The sequence below is a fragment of the Protopterus annectens genome, chromosome 1.part2, assembly GCF_019279795.1.
Source record: "Protopterus annectens isolate FY-2018-M chromosome 1.part2, PAN1.0, whole genome shotgun sequence".
Taxonomy (NCBI): domain Eukaryota; kingdom Metazoa; phylum Chordata; order Ceratodontiformes; family Protopteridae; genus Protopterus; species Protopterus annectens.
Window position 1 is genome coordinate 482,887,633 of NC_056727.1, and position 26,927 is coordinate 482,914,559.

At 43.6% G+C, this 26,927-nt stretch overlaps 1 protein-coding gene across 1 annotated transcript in view; it reads left to right on the forward strand.

Annotated features, from left to right (window-relative positions):
• Positions 1–26,927, forward strand: part of XRN2 (5'-3' exoribonuclease 2) — a 2,388,435-nt gene that overhangs the window by 1,775,756 nt on the left and 585,752 nt on the right. The gene's annotated exons all lie outside the window — the stretch shown is intronic.

Below are 26,927 nucleotides of genomic sequence, written 5' to 3' on the forward strand. Positions count from 1 at the left end.
CATTTTCTTAGCGCTTCTGTGCAGCACTGTGTTGCTCTGATGATTTGTTTTTGAATTGCGTGTTTTTTCATTTCATTTTTTAATACTTTTTTTTTTGTCAGTGTCATTACTTGCTGAGCAGCCAAGGTCTGCAGCAAGATGTCCTGACTAAACCATTTAATGTGAAGTTCTATCTTGCCGTTCATTTTTACTGATGGGTTCGTAGCCGATCTTCAGCTCCGACTCTGCCAACTACAAAGCTCGAGGTCTTCAATCAGCTTGAGGCCAACTCCCTAACCCAATGATGTATCATGTGTTACCTCAGATCTAGTTTGCCGCTGCAGTTGATCAGAGGATACTTCACAGCTCGGCCCAGTAGAAATGTTTTGATTACTACTTTTTCTTTTATAGGATTTGAATTTGTAGTTTTATAACTTTCCTTTCCATTTAGGAATACTTTAGGCTTTCGCAGAACTATTTTTGCAGTCTTTGAGGTTTAGTTTAGATGCTCATGTTCTTCGTGTTTCACTGTTGCAGTCGTTACATTTGGGTAATCTGCTGGCAGGTTGCCCTCAGTCGGCCTGAATTCCAAAGTCTTGGGTCCTGCGTCGGTTGCTGTCTCCAATTCCATGACGTCAGGTAGTCAGGGGTATAAAACAAGCAGCCAACGCCATTTTCTTTAGTCTTTCTTGTCGCGCGGTGCCCGAAGCATTTTGCAAGTGCCGGTTGGCCATTTCTGAACCGAAGTCTTCACCAAAGCTAAGTACCTCGTTGGGGAATCTTTTTTCTTGCTCCATACCGATGTCTGAAAAAGTTAATAATTGTATTACTTGTGGGAAGCAAGTGCCTCATAAGGATTTCCATTTATACTGTATTCCTTGGCTAGGCCCTGATCACAATGTGCTTGGCTGTTGGTTTTGTGCTAAATTTAACCAACGCACTATTAAATGTCTGTATATTTTTGCTTCTAAATGCTTTGGCTCAAGATTTAACTATCTTGAAATGTCATCTGGTAGCAATCAGACTACCGGAATCCACAAAAAACACAAAGAAAGACAGAAACCGTCTAGGTCCAAAACCGACCAAGCTTCTCCTATGCCAGTCACCGGTACTCCAGTGAGGCGCTTTCGCAGCCCCTGATGCCTGCTACTTTTGATTCGCAGGCCTCTACCAAGACCAATTCAGAGATTCTTCAAGCATTGAATCCGCGGATGTCTCTCCCTTGGATGGGTCTGGAGCTGCTGACCAGGCACCAGCTTCTGAGGGTGTTTTCAGGCCTAAAGATTTGTATATTAAACAGACGCCATCATCAAAAACAAGGCCAAAACCAACTTCTATGTCTAAAAAAACGACACCTCAGCCACGTGTTCAGACCCCTATGCCTAAAAAACAAATGATCAAAATGGCTGAGGATTTAATTACCATGAACAGGGGTTCCCAACCCCCTCCTACTAAGAGGCCCAGGTAAGGCACTGATTATGAATTTTCAGATCAGGTTTCCATTTCTTCAGATTCCTCTTCTGATCAGGAATTTTCTATTCCTCTTGAGGACTGTGATGCAGAATAATCCATCCTTTCTATTTCTACTCCTGAGGATTTTTAATTTGGAGAAACTTTGTGTACCTTAAGAGAACATTTTCATTGGGATAGTCAGGATTTCTCAGAATCCAAAAAGATGCTTAGGGATTTTCTTCTTTCTCAGCATAGGCCTTTGGCTATTCCTCCTGTTTTAGACATTGTTGGTGATTTCTCAGAATCCAGTATGGCTCTTGATTCCCTGCCTCCGGCTCCTAGTAAGCCATACAGGTATTACAGGGTTCCTGACTCCCCACAAGTTTATTTTCAAAAATCCTACTGCTGACCCTGAAACAATTTCACGGGCCCCAAGGGTGTTAAGGCTGCTTCTGCTAAATATCCTACCCCTTCTGATAGAGACTCCAGGGTGCTGGATAGATGGGGTAAGAAGGTTTATACGTCTGCAACCCTGGCAATCAGGACTTTAAACTGTCAATTTCATATGCTTAAATATCAACAGCATGTCATGGGCTTACTTAAACAGAAAATGATGTTGATTTCTGATTGTGTGGAAAATAAGAGTTACAGGATTTATTGCACTAAGCTGAACAAGTTGGAAAGCATACTTTGCAATGTGGATTTGATTCCTTGGAGGCCTCTTGCAGGGCTGCTGTAACTGGATCTGTGATAAGAAGTCATGCTTGGCTCAAGGAGCAGAATCTGCCTGATCATGTTAAAGGTAAATTGTTTGATGCTCCTTTACAACAGAATAGTCTGTTTGGTAATAAGGCAGAGAAAGTTTTGAAAAAGATGGAAGACAAAACTAAATCTATGCAAACTGTAAAAGATTTCTTGCAAGTGCAGCCACCCAGTTTCAGTAGGCACTGGCCTAGTAAGAATTGATAAGTTGTCTATCTCGCCTTCATTCTTGCTGGATGGGTTCGGAGCCGACCTCGGCTCCGACTCTGCCACTCTAAAAGCTCGAGAGTTGGTTCCACCGGCTCGAGGCTCCCCTTATATCCCACAATGCTAGGCGTGAGTTACCTCAGATCTCGTTTGCCGCTACAGCGATCGAGGTGTTGGTTTTCTACCGGTTCTTGGTAAGTGACTTTCTTGTAAAGTTAGTGTATTAAAACCCCTTTAATTTTAATATTTATACTTATTTCCCTTAGTTTAGAGGAATTCTTATCCCCTTTCTTAAAAATTCCTGTTTTTTTCCCACAAGAACTTTAAGTTCTTCCCTTGGGCCTACAGGCCTTTTTCTTTCCCTAGTGGAGTGTGTGTGTTATGTTTCTTAATTTAAAAAACCTAGCTAGTTTTATTTTAAGCTAAACTAGACAGGGTGTAATCAGTGTGTTTGTGACTGTGTGTGTGATTACACCTTTTGAGATGTCTAGAGAAGCAAAGGTCTCCGGATTCAAGAAGTGTGATGCGTGCTGTCAGAAAATGTCTCTGACAGACGCTCACACTTCTTGTGTCTACTGTCTGGGACCTTTGCACCTGCAGGACTCCTGTGCTGTTTGCCATGGCTTCAGCCCCAGGGTCCTGCAGGAAAGAAAAAATAAGTTAATTTTAAGAGGCTTACTCAAGCCAGAGGATTCCCTTACTGTGTCTTCAGGGAAGCCCTCTAAGGCATCTAGGTCTTCGGCTCTGACAACTGAGCCGAGACCTAAGGTTTCTAAACCTCTGCCTATATCGGCTCCGGCTGGAGCTGATGAGTCTCAGTCCACAGTTTCTGTGGTTCCTCGGCTCGGCTGGAGCCGAGGTATTAGAATTCCGTGTCGGCTCCGACCAGACCTTCGGAGCCGACAACTAGGAAGAGGTCCAGGTCACCATCCCTTGGCTCCGTTCATTCGGCTCCAGGATCTCCCCTGCTGTCTGAACGGAGCCAAAGATCTCACTCCTCTAGGTCATCGAGGCTGTCGGATCATGACCTTCAGAGGGTAGTGAGTCGACTTCTTAAGTCCGAGGCACTGGCCCAGATGCTTCAGAGCCCGACTCATCAGTCGATGCCTGCCCCTGTCCATCAATATATTCCTCCTTCGACTCTTGAGCTCGGAGCCGGGTCGTGTCGGAACCGAGACTGTGATAGCGCCGGAGCCGATACAATTGTCTTCGGCTCCGTCGTCGGCTCCGATTTCTTCCTTGGAAGAATCTCGGCGCCGGACTTCCCTCGTCGGCTCCGAGGGGTTGAGTGGCATCGGACCCTTGTCCGACCCCGCTCCTCTCGGTGCTTCGGCGCTGGTGAGTTCGGCTCCGACATCGACCTCGGAGCCATCACTGTCGGTGCCGAGGGAGGTTCTTAGCTTCGGAGCGGGACCTCTGGCTTTGCCTGACAGGGGTGCATTCGAGGTCATGCGGAGTGTGTTAGAGCCTGGCTCTACTCCACAGTCGGCTCCGTCCGCCTCCCTCACGGTGCCTCAGGTCAAGTCGACTCACTCCCTCATCCCGGGCCGCAGAGAGCCAGCTCCTCAGGAACCCCTGTGGGATTTCATCCTCTTCCGAGGCCTCTCCTGATTTGGCAGAAGAGCCCCCTCGGAAGAGGAAGTGTAAGAGGAAACACATTGACTCACCTGAGTCCATCACATCTGACACAGATTTAGAGGATTCTGAGGGTTCCCCCCGTTCCCCTTCTGAAGATGTCTCATTTGCAGACATTCTAGAGATCCTGAAACAGAGGGGAAATTGGCCAGCCCTCAACCCTTCGGAGGATGAATCTGTGTATCTTGAGGCGTTTTGCTCTCGCCCTTCCACCTCCTGGGTGTCCCCCCCCCCCTCTTTGACCCCCTCATGCAGGTGGTTGCTAAAAAGGCATGGACGGCTCCTGATTCAGTGGACCCCACTCCCAGGAGACCCTCCAAATTCATAACGGCATCAGCAGACAAACAGTTCTTGACAAAAGGAGTCTCTGTGGATGCTATGGTGGTAGCTGCTGCCACTAAGAAGGAGCTAGCTGATCCTTCAGTACCTGTCCATCCACCTAACAAGGAATCTAGGTCCATGGACAGGTACGGGAAGCGGATGTTCTCGTCAGCGACATTTACCATGCATTCACTGAACTACCTATGCCATTTCACTCGTCTTCAAAGGGACTTGATCAAAGAAGCGAGTGAAATGTTAAAGGACCCTACAGCTGCGGGTTTTCAAGATAAGATGAACACTCAGCTGGCTACCCTTAACTCCATAACCAACTCCTCCATGCTCCTTCTTTCTTACGCGGCTGGTGGAGCGAGTAGGGCCGCAGGGACAGGTGTGGCCTTACGTAGGCATGCCTGGATGCGGCTATGCAATTTTGGACCCTTCAAGACGTCTTTCACTAACTCCCGTTTGATGGATCATCTCTTTGGTCCTCAAGTGAAAGAAACCTTGACTAGGTGCGAGACTGATGGCAAGACCCTTTCTGCCATCGGAGTCCGTTTTTTTACTCCTTCTAGGCCTTACCCCAAAGGCCAGAAAGGTGGAAAGATGTGGTTCCGTAAACAATCTCAAGGGGCTTCGCCTGACGACAGGGTCGCTTCGCCAGAGGCAGAGGCGGAATAACAATGGTAGACGCCGCCTAGGGGCAGGGGTCCGCAGAACCAGGGCAATCGGGAAGCCTTCTCTGACAAGCCCTTTCAGCATCCCTGAGGTGTTGCCCGACTGCCCACCTTCGGAGGCAGTGGGGGGAAGATTGTCACTGTACCCAGAAGCCTGGCTATCCCTGACTCAAGACAAATGGGTACAGTCCGTCATTTCAAGGCTATTCTATCCCCTTTCTTCGCGTTCCAAACCAATCAATAAAATCCCTTCCAGATGTTCCACCCGCTCAAAGGGATCTAGCGGTTTTGGAAATTTCAAAACTGCTTGCAAAAAGAGCAATTCAGCCAGTTCCAGCAGACCAGCAAGGATCCGGAATCTACTCAAGGTTCTTTTTAGTTCCAAAGAAAACAGGGGACTGGAGACCAATTTTGGATCTCAGTATCTTGAACAGATCAGTCAAAAAAACAAGATTTCGGATGGTCACGCTGCAATCCATCCTTCCCCTTTTGGGCAAAGGAAACTGGATGTGCTCTATTAGACCTTCAGGATGCGTACTATCACATAAAAATGAACAGACGCTCCAGAAGATTCCTCCGCTTCAGGCTGGGAACCAGTCATTTTCAGTTCAGGGCCCTGCCCTTTGGTCTCACCACTGCCCCCCGGGTGTTTACCAAATGCATGGCAGTGGTAGCTTCTCACCTGAGACGACAAGGATTCCAGGTGTTTCCATATTTGGAAGACTGGCTCCTCACAGCTCCCACCAAGCATCTCCTTCTGGTGGCCAGAGATTACACCTTTCGCATTTGTCAAAAGTTAGGCATTTCAATAAATTGCGAAAAGTCTGTTTTGTCGCCTTGTCGCTATTACTTTCATAGGCAAATCTGGACACAGTGGACATGTCTGCGAGACTAACACATCAGAGAATAGCAGACATTCACAAACTGGTCTCACTCCTTTTCAACAACAACAGAATCAAAGCCAGGTTAGTTCTGGAGGTGTTGGGAATTATGGCGACCATACCTCTGCTTCCGTTAGCCAGATTCCACATGCGGATCCTTCAATGGATGCTCTTCACACAATGGTCATACCAGCAACTTCCAATGTCTCACACCATTATGATCACGCAGGCGCAGAAATCATCTCATGTGGTGGATGTCTTCCCTCAGCTCTTGTTGGGAAGACCCTTTGTTCCACCCCCTCCGGTTGCTACACTGACAACGGATGCCTCCCTGATCGGGTGGGGGGGGCATTATCAGGGCAGGACTGTCCAGGGCACATGGCAACCAAACGAATGCCACTTGCACATAAATGTTCTAGAGATGAGAGCAGTGCTTTTAGCGTTGCAAGCCCTTCAAGACTCTCTTCCCTTGGGAACGATTGCAATCCAGACAGACAATATGTCTGTAGTGTGGTACATCAACAAACAAGGCGGAACCAGGTCATACCCCTGTGTCGAGAAGCACTCAGACTGTGGCAATGGGCGATTTCTTCTCAGCGATTTCTGATAGCAACGCACATCCCCGGGAAGTCCAATCAAATTGCGGACAAGTTGAGCAGAGCTATTCTCATGCCTCACGAGTGGTCTCTGAAAGACTCTGTTGTGAGAGAAATTTTCCTCAAGTGGGGTCAGCCTTGCTGCGATCTTTTTGCTACTCCCCAAAACAGCAAGTGCAGAGAATTTTTCACTCTATTCCCTTTACCAGGCCAACCCAGCAGAGACGCTCTAGTCCAAGTTTGGCCCCGAGGACTTCTGTATGCATTTCCTCCCTTCCCACTAATCTCTCAAGTGATACAGAAAGCTATCGCTCAGAAGGCCTCATTGATCCTCATTGCTCCTTACTGGCCTCGACAGGTGTGGTTCCCCTTTCTACATCAATTTCTATTGGAGCGACCGTGGCATCTGGACCTAGTTCCAGATCTTTTGATCCATCAATCGGGTCAGTTACATCGCTCCCTCCCCTCTCTGAACCTCACTGCTTGGTTCCTCCAGTTCCAACCTTAGCCAGGCTTCCTCAATTATCTCACTCCGTTCGAGATATTTTGATAGCTTCCCATAAATCTTCCACTCGGAAGATTTATTTGAGTAAGTGGAAACGCTTCACATATTGGGCTCAAGGAAGGGACACAGATCCTTTCACTGCTTCCATCCAAATAGCCCTTGATTTTCTAGCTGAACTCTTTCATGCGGGTTCATCCCCTTCTACTCTTAAAGTTCAATTGGCAGCTATCTCTATCTTTCATGTGGGTATTTCTGAGTCTGCCTTAATGTCCCACAAGCTTTGCAAAGCCTTTTTGAAAGGAGTTTTTCTTCTCAGACCTCCCATAAGAAATCCTCCTTCTCCTTGGGACCTAAATTTAGTTCTTACTTTGATTCTTCCCCCTTTCGAACCTGCAGCCTCCTGTTCTTTAAAATTGCTATCATGGAAGACTCTCTTTCTGGTAGCTATATTACTTCAGCTAGAAGAGTCTCAGAACTTCATGCACTCAGCTGTCGACCTCCTTATCTATTGTTCCATAAGGACAGGGTATCCTTACGAACCAACCCGTCCTTTTTGCCTAAGGTAGTCTCGACGTCAAATCTAAATCAAAGCATTGACCTCCCTGTCTTTTTTCCAGAATATTCCAATAGGTCTGAACAAAAATTACACTGGCTAGATGTTCGTCAGTTGAGGTACTATTTGGATAGAACAAAACAATTCAGAAAATCTGACCAACTGTTTATCTCCTATGCAGAAGGCAGAAAGGGACTTTCAGTTTCAAAGGTATCATTATCTAGATGGCTTACATCTCTGATTACCCTTGTTTATGAGATTAGACACCAAAAGCTGCCTAATAAACCTAAGGCCCATTCTACCAGAGCTTTGGCTACTTCATTAGCCTTCCAAGACAGACTGCCTATTGACACCATTTGTGCAGCGGCTACTTGGGCTACTCCTCACACTTTCATTTCTCATTATAAGTTGGATTTAGCTTCTAGGCATAGAGCTAACTTTGGTTCCACTGTTCTCAGGAGTCTGTTCCGTTAGGCCACCGGGACAAGGTGCTAGGGACGCGGTCCCATCCAGCAAGAATGAAGGCGAGATAGACAACTTAACATAAAGAAGTTATGTTCTTACCATAACGTTCCATGTTAGTTGTCTTCGCCTTCTTCTGCCCCACCCTCCTGCCCCTGGCCTGGACAGACCTAGAGGAGTTGTGATCGTGACCTCTCTTTCTACCACCTCTGTACTTAGGTATATGCTCTGCTGTGCATATTTCCTGGATCAGGATGTAGGTCACCCTTCTTTTTCCCTTATTTATAGAGGTGGACTTTGTTACTAATTATTCCATTACTACTATAGGCTGGGCCTAGCTTACAAACGAGATCTGAGGTAACTCACGCCTAGCATTGTGGGATATAAGGGGAGCCTCGAGCCGGTGGAACCAACTCTCGAGCTTTTAGAGTGGCCGAGTCGGAGCCGAGGTCGGCTCCGAACCCATCCAGCAAGAAGAAGGCGAGAAGAAGACAACTAACATGGAACGTTATGGTAAGAACATAACTTCTTTTTTCTTTCCAGTACCCAACAGAGCCGCTCAGGTCAAGCCCAGACACTCCATAGGCTTCAGGTATCAATCACAAGGAACTTGCAGAGCAAAACAATGGGGTGCGTCCACCTCCAAATCTGGAAGTGGCAAAGCACTCCCCTATGGTAAACTGTCTCAATGACTTTCCTCTGCCATTTCCAAGCACTTAACTTTTGGCAGCCCCTTTGGGGGGAAAACTAGCACTTCATGCTCAAAATTGACATCTAATTACGCTGGGCAAATGGGTCTTAAATATAGTATCCCAGGGATACAGATTTAATTTCCATACGTTGCCAATTCCAAACGGATGGCTAGATCTGCCACCAAATCAGTGGGTAGAGGCCCAGAAACAAGTCTTGTCCCTCATCGAAATGGGTGCTATTCAACCAGTACCAGAAAAGGACAAGGTTTTCATTCAAGACTTTTCCTGGTACCCAGAAAAGACAAATCATGGCGTCCAATTCTGGACTTATCCATTCTAAATACCTTCCTGGACATTCCAAAATTCAAGTTGCTGACTCTACAACAGTTACTACCTATGCTAGGCAAGGATGCCTGGTTCGTAACTCTAGACTTAAGAGGCTTACCTGCATATCCCAATCAGGGAATCTTGCAGAAGATACCTCCGCTTCAAAGCAGGCTATTTGCATTACCAGTTCTCTGCACTGCCCTTTGGCTTATCTACTGCGCCCAGGGTCTTCACAAAGTGCCTGGCACCAGTGATTGCATGTTGCAGACAAACATTCAAATTTATCCTTATCTGGACTACTGTCTAATTCGGGCAGAAAACAAGGACACTCTTCTACAACATCTGGCGTTTGTAAAAAGGCTTCTAACATGCCTAGGGTACACCATAAATGAAAAGAAATCACAACTGGTACCCTCTCAAATTACATTCTGGGTTCAAGCTTGAATACAGCTGCCCAGATGGCTTACTTCACGCCAGACAAATCCAATTGATAACATATTTCAAACAAGTGGCCACAAAAACCCAGCTATCTGCAAGACAAACTGCAGGCTTTAGGGTTCATGGCTTCCTGCATTCTACTAATTCCGTATGCAAGACTGCATTTGAGGAAACTTCAATGGTACCTAAAAAGCTTATGGAGTCAACATTGTCACAGCCTGGAAACAATGATTCCTTTCATTCCTTGCCTGCAACAGGAGTTCCTATGGTGGGCAGAGGCCTGTCACCAAAACAAGGGACTGTCATTCATTCTACCCCCTGCCACCCAAACCCTGACTACAGACGCATCAGACTATGCTTGGGGGGCCCATCTGGCAGGGAGATGCATTCAGGGCGAATGGAGCCAAATCAAATGCACCTGCATATCAACCAGAAAGAAATGCTAGCTGTACAGAATGTTCTGACAGCCTTCAAGGACTTCCTTCATCCAGGGCAACTACTGATAGACGGACAACACCACAGTTATGTGGTACATAAACAAGCAGGGGGGGTGTACCCACTCCTACCCTCTTTGCAGACTAGCCATGGCCTTGTGGAACACAGCCTTGACTTACCAAATACATCTAAAAGTTCAATTCCTGCCAGGAAAGCAAAATACTCGGGCAGATTATCTAAGCAGAAATCTTATGGACCCACACGAATGATAACTGGATCCACAAATCTTCAGCATGTTGACATGAAAATGGGGGAGTGTAAATACCACGGAGTTCCAATAAGTGCTCCAACACCACTAAAATATACTGTCGCTAATTAACTTGCTGAATAATTCCACTGATAAGCATCCCAAGCAATTCACCAACACGAATCGAATAAAACCAAACCAGTTTTATTAACGATAGCACTCATAAGATGCTGGATGACTTCAGGGTCTTATACCAAAATATAAAAACAAATATGTAACACTGAAAACGTATAACGATAAAATGAAAATAAGATAAAAAACCCTATATATTAAATACTGCGGACAATGCTAAAAATTGGGTTAAGCGCTTTCACCCATATCTTATGGGCTTCTTCAGAACTCCATTAAATTGAACTGTCTGCCTTATAAAACTTTCAAGGCACCAAATTTGAATGGAACTCTTCAAAAATTTAAAGAAACAGTACATTATAATGTCAATTCCAATTCAAAACTAAGCTACCCATAACATTTGTTACATGCATTGTTGCGTTTATAACTAAATAGTCTGCTAGAAAACAGTCAACTGAAATGAAATAAAATATAAGGTGCAATGCATCAATAAAGTATTCAGTATGTATAATATAAATATATATGTATACAAATTGTCAACTTTTTCCTATGACATCATTACTACCCCATAAATTAAATTGTGAATATAAATGTAAGTATAAATATCCATCAAATACATGTGTACCTATCACACTTCCTACACTAAAATAACCCTCCATCCTAATGATTCTGTGACTCGAAATACACCTGAATTGTGTGTAATGTAAATATATGTGTGATGTAAACATATTAGCATTACATGACATATCTAATTAATAAATTTGGCAATTTAAACAACATAGGACAACAAAGGTAGAAAACTCCCAAAACAACCATATGCTGTAATATAAATAATATTAAAAAAACACTTGTAACTAAAGTAATTATATAACATAAAAAAAACACGATGATAAAAACTAATATCGTTTTCTTTTCATACTGCTGTCAATGTGGGTCAATACAGCCTAATTGTATTGTATAATAACTCAGAACCTATTTATATAAGGTGATACTATATGAATGTTATATTATAAGCTATATATTTAACTCAAGAATAGCTTTCATAGAAATGCTATCATTGAGTCCCGGAGGTGTAGTGGCATCTGTGAACAGCTGCCACCATACTTCACGATAGTTCAATAATTTTTTATTATCTCTACCTCTGGGATCAATCCTAACAATATCTAGTAAAGCAAATTTAAACTGATGTTTTGGACTATTCTGTTCAATATGCTTAAATAAAGCACTTTTCTGGTCCATTTTCCTTGTATTATAAATGTGTTCATAAATACGTTTTTTTAGGCTTCTTTCCGTTTTCCCCACATAGTAACTTAAACACTCTTGACAAATAGCAATATATACAACCATCTTGGAGTTGCAATTCCCCTTAACCTTATTTTTGGTCTAAATATGTTATTTAAAATTTCTTTTTCCTCTAAAATTTAACAACATTGGTTGCATGATCCACATTTGGTAGTGTGTTCTGTGTTATTTCCTTTTTCTTCTCTTGGTGTACTTCCTTTTTCTAGATACCTTTTAATGTTCGCCCCCATCTTATAAACTATTCCTGGTTTGTCCCCTATTATATTCCTTACAGTCTCATCACTGGTCAGTAAATACCAATAATTCTTTGATTTGTCACATCATCTGATCTTGGACTATATAACAAAATTAAAGCTCTTTGATAGCCTTCTGTATTACCTTTTGTCAAATGTTTACCAATAAACCCATTTGAGTAATTCACTTCATTACCTAAACTAACAAAGGTTTATAGGTGGTACCTCATAGGCCTAATACATATTTGTCCACTTCATTCAATAAATTCTGGGGATATCCCCTCTCAAAAAACATAGTATGGATGTATCCTATCTCTTCCAATAATACTTCATACTCTGATGTCATTCTCAGGGCCCTAATACATTGGCCCTTATATATATTCTGCTTTAACCTCTTAAGATGACAACTTCCGTATGCCAGGTAGTCATTGGAAAAGGTTTCTTTTCTGTGAATTTTCGACTGTAATACACCTTCTTGTGTGAGTATACTAAGGTATCAAGGTATGCTATGCCTCCCTTATTGTATGAATACGTAAATTTCAAAAAATCACTACTCGTGTTCAGAAACTGAATAAATTCTAATCTATCCTCACTGGAATTCCATATAATATAAATATTGTCCAAGAATCTCACATAGTGGACAATGTGTTGGAAGAAAATACTTTGAAAGAGAACTAGTTCTTCCCAAGCAAGCATAACCAGGTTGGCATATATTGGAGCACATGCAGCTCCCATAGCTACCACCCTGGTCTTCCTGAAATGTTCCCCTTCATATTATATATAATTGTTGTCCAAAACTATGTTGATCATTTCCATATATAAGCTAACCTCATCCCATTCTATCCCATCATGTTTCCTAATGCTATTGCCAAAAGCTTCAAGACCTACTGTTTTGGGAATACATGAGAAAAGATCAATAACTTTGATTGTTACAAACATGTATCCGTCATTCCATACTTGCGTGGGAAAGTTCCTCAAATTCCCATGAGTCTTTAACAAGATGGGGTATGTTGTTGTGTATATGTTTCAACTTAACATCTTTGTATTTACCCAAGGGGAATGTTTTAGACTTACTACCAGAAATAATAGATCGGAAGGGGGATCAGATATGTTTTTATGGATTTTCGGGATGCCTACCATAGTAGCCATTCTAGGGCACTTAACCTGTCTCTGTCAATCCTACTATCAATAAAAAAATCTTCTATATAGCTGTCAATTCTCTGATGAGCTATATTGATCTCATTCAACGATATAGGTTCATAATTCCCAGATCCATATAAGATGTGTATCTTGCTAATATACTCAAAATTGTCATAGTACTACCCCTCCGCCTTTGTCCGGTTTCATTATCCTTACTTTATTACTTTTCTGCAAATATTTGTCTCTTTCCTTTTGGGTCATATTACAGATGTGCAGATGTTTATTTATACAATTTATATATATATATCTCTAGATACAATTTTCTCATATATCTCAATGGTAGGGTGATGTACGGGTACAAAGGTATTCTGTACCTTTAACCCAGAATCCCTTCTTTGCTCTACCTCATGTCCACCCTTATTGTGTGTGTTGTTGATAATAGCCAGATTCATTTTCCTGGTGAATTTCTTTAATTCCACTAAACAATCAACGAGATTAAAGCTGGGAGTAGGAATAAATTTCATCCGTTTGGACAGAAGAGTGAAATACGCCTGACTAATCTTAACATTAGCATGATTGTATATATTGAAGCCATTCCAGGTATAAGTCAACCCTGTGACTGTAATGGCCTTACAGGTGTATAGCTTTGTGTATCACTATACCTTTCCTTCACCATCTGTGGTTTTACTAATACCTCTGTTTGTATTTGTCTTTCTGATAAGTTTCTCCCTTGATACTTGTATGGTTCTCCCTGTTCCCTCCAAAAATGTGAATTGTTTATTCCTCGTTTGATGTAGACTCCGTCATTATTTTGTTCTTTCCTATAAATCAACTCTGATTCCTGAATGTTCTCGTTCTTCCTACCCCAAAAATATGCTTTCCCTTGTTTATAATGTTCAACATCCCTATTTATCTTTTTTTGCTTATTTTCACTTGGTGTGTATCAATCTCTCTGCTGTATTAAATTGTTTATTATACATTCTCTCCCACTCTGAAAACAATGAATCAGTAGTAATTCTCATGTGGAGGTCTTTTGTTTCGTGTACGAGTCTACATAATTTCTCATTGTATTTGATAATTAATTGCATAAATTTCAATCCACATTCATCACAAAAGTGATTGAACTCGTGAATAATCCTGTCATTTAACATTAGTCCCATGGGTTGCTTAAAAAAATCTCAACCCTTTGGGAACAATTTTCATGGATATGCATTTTTGCAAATACACATTGTCTATCTTAATACTGTTAATATTTTTCAGCTTTTTCCCCAGCATAAACAACATATCCTTTAATGTCCCCATAAATTCTAACTTGTTTAGGGTTGGTAACAAACTGCGCATCAGTATTGTCCAAATTACAATCAATTTCCATAAACCTATTAAATTTATTGAAACCAGTTCCGTTCTTATGTTCGACCTTGCTGGCTAAATTAGAATGGTAATTGTAGGTACAGTACCTTTTTTAAATGGGGGAGCCCAGACAGTTTTGGGGAGAGGCAAAAAGATCGGAAAAATTCTGCACGAGAATTCATCACAAAAAGGCTTGGAAAGTGGATGCTCTGTCCTTCAGCTGGAAAAACCTATCAGTCTATGCCTTTCCCCCCTCTGCCTCTGCTCTCCATGGTTTTGCTAAGTCAGACAGGAAAAAACAAAAATTATTGATTGTTCCAGATTGACTTCGCCAACACTGGTACCCGCTTCTACGGAATGTCACACCTTCCTCCGTGGTACCTGCCTCAGACACCTCACCTATTGTCTCAGTACTATCAAATTCTGCACACACTGCTCCAAACTCTGAATCTTGCAGCATGGCTAATCAGCTAATTGCACCAATCACATATCAGTAAACCTGTGATGGATGTCATTTGGAGGCTAGAAGACCTAGTACTAGAAAATCTTATGCTGATAAATGGAAAAGATTCTGTTCCTGGAACCAAGTACAAGGAATAAACACAGCAATGCCCAATATTCCACAGATTCTGCAATATTTAACTGAGATGCTTCACAAGGGCCTATCTTTTTCTTCTATAAAAATCCATGCCTCTGCCATCTCAGCTCATTACAACACAGAGCCTCCTCTCTTTTCTCATCCCCTGCTAAAGCAGCACCTCAGAGGGGCCAAAAAATTTGAGACCTCCCAGGGGAGCACCAACTCCTGCATGGGACCTCAATTTTGTGCTGGAAAAACTCACCCTACCTCCGTTTGAACCAGCTGCTACGGCAGACATAAAATTTCTTTCTTGGAAGACTGCTTTTCTTTTAGCAGTCAGTTCAGCTAGAAAGATTTCAGAACTACAGGCTCTCATGGCAGTGGAGCCTTTCATTATCTTTTATCTGGACAGGGTGGCTCTCAGGACCAATCGATCCTTTATGCCTAAGGTGTGGTATCCAGTGTGGCTCTTAACCAGACCATTCATATGCCAACTTTTTTACCAAATCCGCAGAACAAGGGGGAGCGAATTCTGCATTTATTGAATGTACAGAGACCACTAAGATTCTACTTAAACAGGACAAAATCTATAAGAAAATCTGAGCAACTACTGGTGGCATTTGCTGCAGGGGCAGAGGGAAAGGCTGATGTTCTTCATCTCACATTGCTGCAGTCCTTACACTTGGGTAGTCCGCTGTCCTCGGTCGGCCCGAATATCAAAGTATTAGGCTGACGTCGGTCAAGGCGCTTAAGACCGACATCAGGACGTCAGGGTACAAATGTGCATGACCGACGTCATATCCTCAGTCTTTTTTGCCGCATGGTCCGATGCAGAAGCAGCGTTGCAAGTGCCGTTCGGCGTTCTGAAATTTTTCATTCGAGTTTCAGACCGAGTCAAAGTTGGCTAAGTACCCGTTGGGAATATTTTAGTTTTTTCTTGCCTCAGTGGTTTACAGGATGTCAGAAAAAGTGAATAACTGTATTTCTTGTGGGAAACAGATATACCGCATAGAGATCATCATACTTTGTGTATTCCTTGTTTGGGGCCTGAGCACGACGTTGTTGGGTGTCGCTTTTGTGCTAGGTTCAATAAGCGCACTATTAAGCGAAGGTTAGATTGTGCCAGGTTGGTCTTTGGGAAGCGGTGCAATTATAAGATGCCGTCGGATGCTCCGACGCCCGCTTCGAAGAAGCGCAAAGACAAAGCAGCTAAACCCAGGCAAGAAGAGTCGTCCGTACCGGACGCCGGTTCTTTAGAGGAGTCAGTGGAACCGGTGGTTCCGCCGGAGGCTTCTCTGGACTCCCAGGGGGAGACTTTGTTATTGCAGGATGTGGCCTCTCAGGAGGCAGGTCAGGCTGAAGGGGCTTCTCAGGTTACTGTACTCCCCTCCCTTCCTAGGGTGGTTAGGCCCTCTCCTTCTGTTTCTAAGGCTTCTCCCAGAGGCAGGCCAGGTTTAGCTTCTGTTGGTGTCACTCCTAGTTCTTCAGGATCTGTGCCCAAGAAGCACATGCTTAAAATGGCAGAAGATTTAATTACTTTGATTAGAGGTTCTTTGCCCCCTCCAGATAAGAGGCCTAGGGTGGAACCAGAGTTGGGGAGTTTTGAGCAGGCTTCAGATGTTTCAGAGTCTTCGGCTGAAGACTTGCAGGAGTACTCTCCTTATTCTGATTCTGATGCAGATGATTCGACTCCTTCTGCTTCTCCTCCAGAGGATTTTTCTTTTTCAGAGACTCTTCATTCCATGAGGGAACATTTTAAGTGGGAAGGTCAGGACTTCTCTGATTCCAGGAAAAGGCTTAGGGAATTTTTGCTTTTACCCCAGCATAGGCCTTTGGCTATACCTCCTGTTCTGGATGTTGTGGAAGATGTGTTTGCGGAGGCTTCACTTAATCCTGATTCTTTGCCTCCTGCTCCTGTTAAACTGGATAGGTATTATAGGGTGCCTGAGGCTCATAAATATCTTTATAAGAGTCCTAGGGCGGACCCAGAAACTGTTAGTCAGGGACCTAAGGGTGTCAAGGCCTCTGTTGTAAAAAATCCGGTTCCTCCAGATAAAGAGGCCAGAGCTTTGGATAGATGGGGAAAGAAAGTCTATACTTCCTCCACCTTAGCTATGAGGGCTTTGAATTGCCAGTTTCACATGTTGAAATATCAAAACTATCTTCTTTCTCAACTGAAGTCTAAGGTAGATGCTCTGGCGGAAGGCATTGAGTGTAAGGAATTACAAGATTTGGTACATGTCTCTGAACAGGTGGGTAAGCATTCTTTACAATGTGGTTTTGATGCTGTACAGGCCTCGTCTAGGGTGGCTGCCACTGGGTCAGTTCTTCGCAGGCACGCCTGGCTGAGGGATCAGAATTTATCTGAACATGTTAAGACAAGGATTTTGGATGCTCCTTTACAGTCTGATGTGTTGTTTGGTTCACCTGTGGAGTCAGTCTTGAAGAAAATGGAAGACAAGGCTAAGTCTATGCAGACTGTTAAAGATTTTTTGCAAGTCCAGCCTCCGAAGTTTAGTAGGAATTGGCCTGCTAAGGGGTGGACGTACCCTTCTTATGATTCACAGTCTAGGGGTAGATCTAGACGTGGTAGGGGCAGAGCTCAGAGCTCCTTCAGACCTAGAACAGGGAGTTCTCCTGCACAATATTCAGGTGAGGGCAGGGGCCAGTCCTTTCGTAAACAGGCCCAATGACCTACCTTTTCAGCTGCCAGATCCTTCTTGCCTGGCAGCACCTTTGGGAGGAAGGTTGGCACTCTTCAGGGAAAATTGGAGTTTGATTACCCAAGACAGATGGGTATTGGATATCATACACCAAGGTTACAGGTTTTATTTCCATACCTTGCCTCCTTTCAAAGGCATGCCGGACGTTCCTCCTCAGCAAAGACTAGAGGCTCACAAACAAATTTCTCTGCTGCTCCAAATAGGGGCCATACAACCGGTCCCTCTGCCAGAAGTGGGCCTAGGATTTTATTCTCGCCTGTTCCTAGTACCAAAGATGGGGAACACGTGGAGACCAATTTTGGATTTATCTATCCTCAACACTTATCTGGACATTCCCAAGTTCAAAATGTTGACGTTACAACAGCTTTTACCTCTGCTGGGCAAAGATCACTGGATGGTGACTCTGGATCTCAAGGAGGCTTACCTTCATGTTCCTATCAGGCTAAGTTGCAGGAAGTATCTGCGTTTTCGGGCTGGGACTTCTCATTATCAGTTCTCTGCATTGCCCTTTGGCTTATCTACTGCGCCCAGAGTGTTCACGAAGGTTCTGGCTCCAGTGATAGCTTTCTTCAGGCTAAGAGGAATACAGATCTATCCTTATTTGGACGATTGCCTGATTCTGGCCCAAGGAAAGGACGAACTTCTTCATCATTTGCAATATGTGATAGCAGTGCTAAGATGCCTGGGGTATTCTGTGAACGAAATAAAGTCCAGTCTAGTACCCTCTCAGGACATGTGCTTTCTGGGTGTGAGACTGAATACAGCATCCCAGATGGCCTTTTTGACCCCGGACAAACAAAAGAATCTTTCTCTTTACTTCCATCAATTGTCTCATCAGTCCAGGCTGACTGCAAGGACAGTCCTTCAAGCCTTGGGGTTCATGGCATCTTGTATTCTGGTGCTTCCCAATGCCAAACTGCATATGAGGAAGCTACAATGGTATCTCACAAATGTATGGACACAGCACTGCCAAGATATGGACACTGTCATTCAGATAATACCTTGCATTCAAAAGGAATTTTTGTGGTGGGCTCAGGAATGTCACCTAAACAAGGGACTCTCTGTGACCCGGCCAGAGGCAAGTCAGATTCTAACGACAGATGCCTCAGACAAAGCTTGGGGAGCTCATCTAAATGGAAAGTGGGTACAAGACACGTGGCCTGCCAGACTTCAACATCTACATATCAACTTGAAGGAGATGTTAGCAGTCCAATTTGCATTAATAGCTTTCAAGGATTTACTTCTTCCAGGGCAGGTGTTGGTTCTAACAGACAACACAACTGTCATGTGGTACATCAACAAGCAAGGGGGAACACATTCTTATCCTCTATGCAGACAAGCAATGATTTTGTGGGAGACTGCTCTCAGTTTACAGCTAAATCTTCAGGCAAGGTTTCTGCTGCGAGCACAGAACTCCTTAGCAGATGTGTTGAGCAGGCAAATTATGGATCCCCACGAGTGGAAATTGGATCCTCATGTATTTCAGAAGTTGACAGTGTTATGGGGAACTCCAGACATAGATCTGTTCGCTTCTCCACTAAACTACCAGCTGCCAAAGTTTTGCACAAAAAGGTTTCATCCCACAGCTTGGAAAGTGGATGCTCTTTCATTCAATTGGAACAATCTTCATGTGTATGCCTTTTCACCTCTGCCTCTCCTCCCAAAGGTACTCCTGAAGGTCAGACAGGACAAGCCAAAGATGATTTTAATAGCTCCAGATTGGCCTCGACAGCACTGGTACCCATTACTGAGAAGTCTGGTACAGGAGCCTCCATGGCCTTTGCCTTCGATTCCACACCTGCTGTCTCAGGAGAACAGTCATTTACTCAATGTCAAACTTCACTCTCTTCACCTCACAGCCTGGCATATTCTGTTTTAAACCCTGGAGGGTCTCAGCTTCCACAGCAAGTTTTGAATGTTATTTTGGAGGCCAGAAGGCCTAGTACAAGGAAAGTGTACGCAGATAAATGGAAGAGATTTGTGTTTTGGAGTACAGCAAAGGAATTTGATGTTTCTAAGCCTAATGTAAGTGTGGCTCTTCAATATCTTACTGAGTTACTGGACAAAGGTTTGTCCTTCTCTTCTATTAAGGTTCATGCTGCAGCAATTGTTGCTCACTATGACTGTGACCCACCATTGTTTTCTCATCCTTTGTTTAAGCAATTCCTTAGACTGGCAAAGAATACAAGACCCCCACGGAGAGCTCCTACTCCTGCTTGGGATCTCAATTTTGTGTTGGAGAAACTCACTCTACAACCTTTTGAGCCTGCAGCTACTGCTGAGTTGAAATATTTATCATGGAAGACTGCTTTTTTGTTGGCCATTACCTCTGCGAGAAGGGTTTCTGAATTACAGGCCCTTATGGCAGTTGAGCCTTTCTTAATTTTCCATAAGGATAGGGTATCTTTGCGTACTAATCCTTCCTTTATGCCTAAAGTGGTTTCTAGTGTGGCTTTAAACCAAACTATTCATTTGCCTACTTTTTATGCAAACCCCCAAAATAAAGGGGGAAAGATTTTGCACACTTTGGATATACACAGGCAGTTGCGATATTATTTGAGCAGAACTAAAGGTTTCAGGCAGTCTCAGCAGTTTTTTGTTTCTTTTGCTTTGGGTTCTCAGGGCAAGCCTGTGTCAAAACAAACTATTTCTAAGTGGATTGGGTTTTGTATTGCTTTCTGTTATTCCCATCATGGTAAGGAGATTCCAGCTGGGATTAGGCCTCATTCCACTAGGGCTACTGCCACTTCTACAGCTTTTTAAGGGGTGGCAACTAAAGATATTTTGGAGGCAGCTACTTGGAGTTCAGTGCATACTTTCTCTAAGCATTATCACCTTCCACTTTACTCTAAATCGAGGGCTGGTTTTGCCACTGCAATTTTACAGGGCATTTTGGCAGCTCCTACTGCTTTATAGTTTTGCCATCCTCCCTTATCTCTGCTTTGGGATTCTACCCAAGTGTAAGGACTGCAGCAATGTGAGATGAAGAACATAGTACAGTTTGGTACCTACCATAAATGTAGATGTTCAAGATCCACATTGCTGCAGTCCAATTTACCCTCCCTCCTTCCCTCTGTAGTTAGAGGCGGTTGTGTGGTTTGGGTTGTACATATTGTGAATATTGTATATATTGTACATATGGTTAGTACAAGGGTGGTTGGTTGTTTTTTGCTGTCTTTTGGTTTTGACCTTTCTGTTTAGGGTCTTCTGACATCTGGGGCAAGAAAAGACTGAGGATATGACGTCGGTCATGCGCATTTGTACCCTGACGTCCTGATGTCAGTCTTAAGCGCCTTGACTGACGTCAGCCTAATACTTTGATATTCGGGCCGACCGAGGACAGCGGACTACCCAAGTGTAAGGACTGCAGCAATGTGGATCTTCGAACATCTACATTTATGGTAGGTACAAAACTGTACTTTTCAAAGCAGACTATTTCAAAATGGATGAGCCATTGCATTAGTTTCTGCTACATGCACCATGGTAAACCTGTCCCCAAAGAGATCAGATCCCATTCCACCAAGGCTGCATCTACTTCTACAGCTTTTCTCAGAGGGGTTCCTACCAGAGACATTCTAGAAGCTGCTACTTGGAGCTCAGTTCATATGTTCACCAAACATTACCATTTACCTCTCTTCTAAATCTAGGGCAGGCTTTGCCACTGCTGACTGCAGGGCCTTTTAGCTGCTCCTAATGCTGTATAATTCCATCCTCCTATCCATAGCTTTGGGATTCTACCCAAATGTAATGACTGCAGCAGTGAAACACTAAGAACATAGTACAGTTGTGTACACTTACCATAAGTGTAGATGTTCGAGTATTCACTGTTGCAGACCGGGTTAATTACCCACCCGCCAGCCCTCTCTTGTTATACCTCTTCTTTCCTTCACTATGCTCAAAAGCCTTTTTGGTGTATTAGCTTTTAGTTGGAGGTAAATTTTTTGTTCTAAATTACATGCATATATATATATATATATATATATATATATATATATATATATATATAATTGTTGCTCCCCATTTGGGGGACACCTGACGTCTGGGGCAAGAAAAACTGATTAAAATGGCATCGGCTGCATGTTTTATACCCCTGACGTCATGGAAGAGGAGACCGCAACCGATGCAGGACCCAAGACTTTGTTATTCAGGCCGACTGAGTGCAACCTGCCAGCAGATTACCCAAATGTAATGACTGCAACAGTGAATACACTCAAACGTCTACATTTATGGTAAGTGTACAAAACTATACTTTTTTAGACCTACAGATTTGTATATTAGACAGACTAAGGCCGAAATCTTGATCTATGTCTACAAAAACGATGCCTAGGCCACATGTGTAGGCCCCTATGCCTAAGTAACAAATTATCAAAATGTCTGAAGATTTAATTACTCTGATCAGGGGTAGCCAACCCTCCCCCCCCCTTCTAAGAGGCCTAGGTAAGCTATTGACTATGAATCTTCTGAACAGGACTCTATTTCTTCTGATTCTAATAATGAACAGGAATTGTCTATACCTACTTATGAGGACTCTGATGCAGAATATTCCATTCCTTCTGCTTCTCCCCCTGAGGAGTTTTCTTTTGGGGAAACTTTACATACCTTAAGGGAACATTTCCACTGGGAAAGTCATGATTTTTCTGAATCTAAAAAGAGACTTGGAGATTTTCTTCTTCTTCCTCAGCATAGGCCTTTGGCTATACCTCCTGCTCTAGACATTGCTGATGTTTTTTCAGAATCTAGTATGGCTCCTGATTCTCTGCCTCCGGCTCCTTGTAAGCCAGACAGATACTACAGGCCTGCCACCAGAACAAGGGACTGCCATTCCCACCACCCCCTGCCACCCAAACCCTAACTACAGGTGCATCAGATTATGCATCGGGTGCTCATCTGGCAAGGAAGTGCATTCAGGGAAAATGGATCCCAAATCAAATGCACCCATCACATAAGTCAAAAGGAAATGCTAGCTGTACAGAATGCACTGACTGCCTTCAAGGACTACCTTCATCCAGGACAATTACTGATAGACAACACCACAGTTATGTGGTACATAAACAGGGGGGTATACACTCCTACACCCTTTGCAGACTAGCCATGGCATTGTGGAACACGGCCTTTTCCTAACAAGTACAACTGCGAGCTCAATTCCTGCCAGGAACGCCGAATACTCTGGCAGACGAACTAAGCAGACATCTCATGGACCCTCACGAATGGAAACTGGAACTACTGATTTTCAACATGTTGACACGCAGATGGGGGAGCCCAGACATGGATATTTTTGCCTCACCCCAGAACTATCAGTTGGACAAATTTTTCAGAAGAACTCATTACAAAAAAGCCTGGAAAGTGGGTGCTCTGTCCTTCAGCTGGAAAAACCTATCAGTCTATACCTTTCCCCCTCTACCTCTGCTCTCCAAAGTTCTGCTAAAAGTCAAACGGGACAAACCAAAAATTATTTTGATTGCTCCAGACTGGCCTTGCCAACACTGGTACCCACTTCTATGCAGTCTGTCTCAAATCTCTCGATGACACCTGCCTCAGACACCTTCCTTACCGTCTCAGCAGAACAACCAAATTCTGCACCCTCCGCTCCAAACTTTGAATCTTGCAGCTTGGCTAATAACTTAAATTCCCCCTTAGCATCCCTCAGCAAACCTGTGATGGATGTCATTTTGGAGGCGAGAAGACCTAGTACTAGAAAGTATTATGCTGACAAATGGAAAAGATTCTGTGCCTAGAATCCCATCTCGAAGGGATAAGCACAGCAGTGCCCAACTAACCTCAGATTTTGCGATATTTAACTGAGATGCTTCACAAGGGCCTGTTTTTTTCTTCCAAAAAAATCCATGCCTCAGCCATTTCAGCTCATTAAACACAACCACCCCTCTTCTCTCATTCTCTGCTAAAGCAGTATCTCAGAGGGGCCAAAAACTTGAGACCACCCAGGAGAGCTCCAACCCCTGCCTGGGACCTTAACTTTGTATTCCAGAAACTCACTCTCCCTCCTTTCGAGCCAGCTGCTACTGCAGACTTAAAATTTCTCTCCTGGAAAACAGCCTTCCTTTTAGCAATCACTTCAGCTAGAAGGATTTCTGAATTACAGGCTCTTAAGGCAGTGGAGCCTTTCATCATTTTTCATGCGGACAGGGCATCTCTCAGGACCAATCCATCCTTTATGCCTAAGGTGGTATCCAGTGTGGCTCTTAATCAGACCATTCATTTGCCAACTTTCTTTCCCAATCCACAGAACAAAGGGGAGCAGATTCTGCATTCATTGGATGTACACAGACAACTTAGATTTTTCTTACAGGACTAAATCTCAAAGAAAATCTGAACTGCTGGTAGCATTTGCTGCAGGGGCAGAGGGAAAGGCTTTTTCAAAGCAAACCATTTCCAAATGGATAAGCCATTGTATTCATTTCTGCTATAAGCACCATGGAAAAACTATCCCCCAGGGGATCAGATCCCATTCCACCAGGGCTGCATCTACTTCAACAGCCTTTCTGAGGTGTTCCTACCAGGGACATTCTAGAAGCTGCTACCTGGAGCTCAGTTCATGCTTTCACCAAACATTACCATTTAACACTTTTTTGTAAATCCAGAGCTGGCTTTGCCACTGCTGTCCTGCAGGGCCTTAAAGCTGGTCCTAATGCTGTATAATTCCCTCCACCCAACCATAGTTTTGGGAATCTACCCAAACGTAACAACTGCAACTGTGAAACATGAAGAACATAGTACAGTTGTATACACTTACATAAATGTAGATGTTCGAGTGTATTCACTGTTGCAATCCTGGTTACCCTCCCTCCAGCCCCCTGTTTTTCTCTGGCTATACCTCTACTTTTTCAGTATGCTTAAAAGCCCTTTTGGTGAATTTGCTTTCGGTTGGAGGTATATTTTTTGTGTTTTTAATTTTATTTTCTCCCCATTTGGGGGGGCACCTGACATCTGGGGCAAGAAAAACTAATGTAATGGCGTCTGCTGCATGTTTTATACCCCTGACGACCTGACATCATGGAAGAAGGGACAGCAACCGACGCAGGACCCAAGACTTTGTTAATCAGACCAAATAAGGGCAACCTCCCAGCAGATTACCCAAATGTAATGATTACAACAGTGAATACACTCTAACATCTACATTTATGCTAAGTGTACACAACTGTGCTTTTCTACTAGAGACTTTTCCTGATACCCAGAAAAGACGATTCATGTTGGCCTGTTTTGGACCTGTCTACTCTAAACACCCTTTTGGTGATTCCAGAATTCAAGATGCTGACTCTTCACCAGTTGCTTCATATGCCAGGCGCCTGTTTGGCAACACTAGATTTAAAGGAAGCATACCTGCACATCCCAATCAGGGACTCTTGCTGAAGATACGTACACTTCAAAGCAGGCTAAAAGCACTATCAGTTCTCTGCACTGCCCTTCGGCTTATCTACTGCTCCCAGGGTATTTACAAAGTGCCTAGCTCCAGTCATTGCATTTTGCAGGCAAAGAAATATTCAAATATACCCATACCCGGACGATTGTCTAATTCAAGCAGAAAGCCAGGACATACTTTTGAATCATCTGGCCTTTGTACAAAGGGTGCTAACTTGTCTGGGGTACACCATAAACAAAAAGAAATCCCACCTTGGTACCCTGTCAGTTATATTCCTGGGAGCTAGCTTGAATACAACTTCCCAGATGGCATTCCTCACGCCAGAGAAACAAATTCATTTGACTACATATTTCAAACTAGTGGCCACAAAAACCCTGCTATATCTGCAAGGCAAATTCTACAAGATTTGGGGTTCATGGCTTCCTACATTCTTGTAATTCCATATGCAAGACTGCATATGAGGAAACTACAACTGTGTCTAAAAAGCCTATAGTGTCAACGTTCTCAGGATATAGAAGCAATGATTCCTATCTTACCTTGCCTACGCCTAGAGTTCCTTTGGTGGGCAGAGGCCTGCCACCAAAACAAGGGACTACCATTCACACTACCCTCTGCTGCCCAAACCTAACAGGCGCATCAGACTATGCATGGAGGGCTCACCTGGCAGGGAAGTGCATTCAGGGCAAATGGAACCCAAGTCAAATGCACCTGCATTTCAATCAAAAACAATGTTAGCTCTACAAAATGCTCTGACAGCCTTCAAGGACCACATTCTTCCAGGACAGTTAATGGCAAAGGCGGACAACACCACTGTTGTGTGGTACATAAACAAGCAAGACTCACCACAAATAAGCCTTGAAAGTGGGTGCCCTGTCCTTCAGCTGGAAACACGTATCAGAGTGTGCCTTTCCTCCTCTGCCTCTGCTCTCCAAAGTACTACTAAAGGTCAAATAACACAAAGGATAATTTTGATTGCACCAGACTGGCCATGCAAACACTGGTACTTCCTCTAGTGCAGTGTCACTGTTGGCCCCATGGCTACTGCCTCAGATTCCTACTGTCTCAGCAGGAGAACCAGATTCTGCACCCTCCGCTTCAAACTTTGAACCTAGCAGCCTGACTAATTACCTAATTTTTGCTTTACCATCCCTCAGTTAACCAGTGATGGATATCGTCTTAGAGGCAAGGAGGTCTAGTACTAGGAAATCTTATGCTGAAAAATGGAAAAGATTCTGTGCCTGGAACCAATCTCAAGGGATGAGCACATCAGTGCCCAATTTACCTCAGATTTTACAATACTTAACTGAGATTCTTCACAAGGGCCTGTTTTTTCTCTCCATCAAAATTCATGCCTCAGCTATTTCAGCTCATTATAACACACAACCTCCTCTCTTCTCTCATCCACTGCTCAAGCAGTTCCTCAGAGGGGCCAAAAATTTAAGACCACCCAGGAGAGCTCCAACTCTAGCCTGGGGCCTTAACTTTGTATTGGAGACGCACACTTACTCCTTTCAGCCAGCTGCTACTGCAGATTTAAAATTCCTTTCTTGGAAAACAGCTTTCCTTTTAACAATCACTTCAGCAAGAAGGGGTATCTGAATTACAGGCCATTATGGCAATCGAGCCTTTCATAATCTTTCATGCGGACAGGTTGTCCCTCAGGACCAACCCCTCTTTCATGCCCAAAGTGGTATCCAGTGTGACCCTTAATCAGTCCATTCATCAGCCAACCTCCTTTCCTAATCCACAGAAAGGGGAATGGATACTGCTGTCCTTAGATCTGCACAGACAACTTAGATTCTACTTGGACTGGACTAAACCTCAAAGGAAATCTGAACTGCTGGTGGCATTTGCTGAAGGGGCAGAGGGGAAGGCCGTTTCAAAACTATTTCTAAACGGATAGGCCATTGCATTCATTTCTGCTAT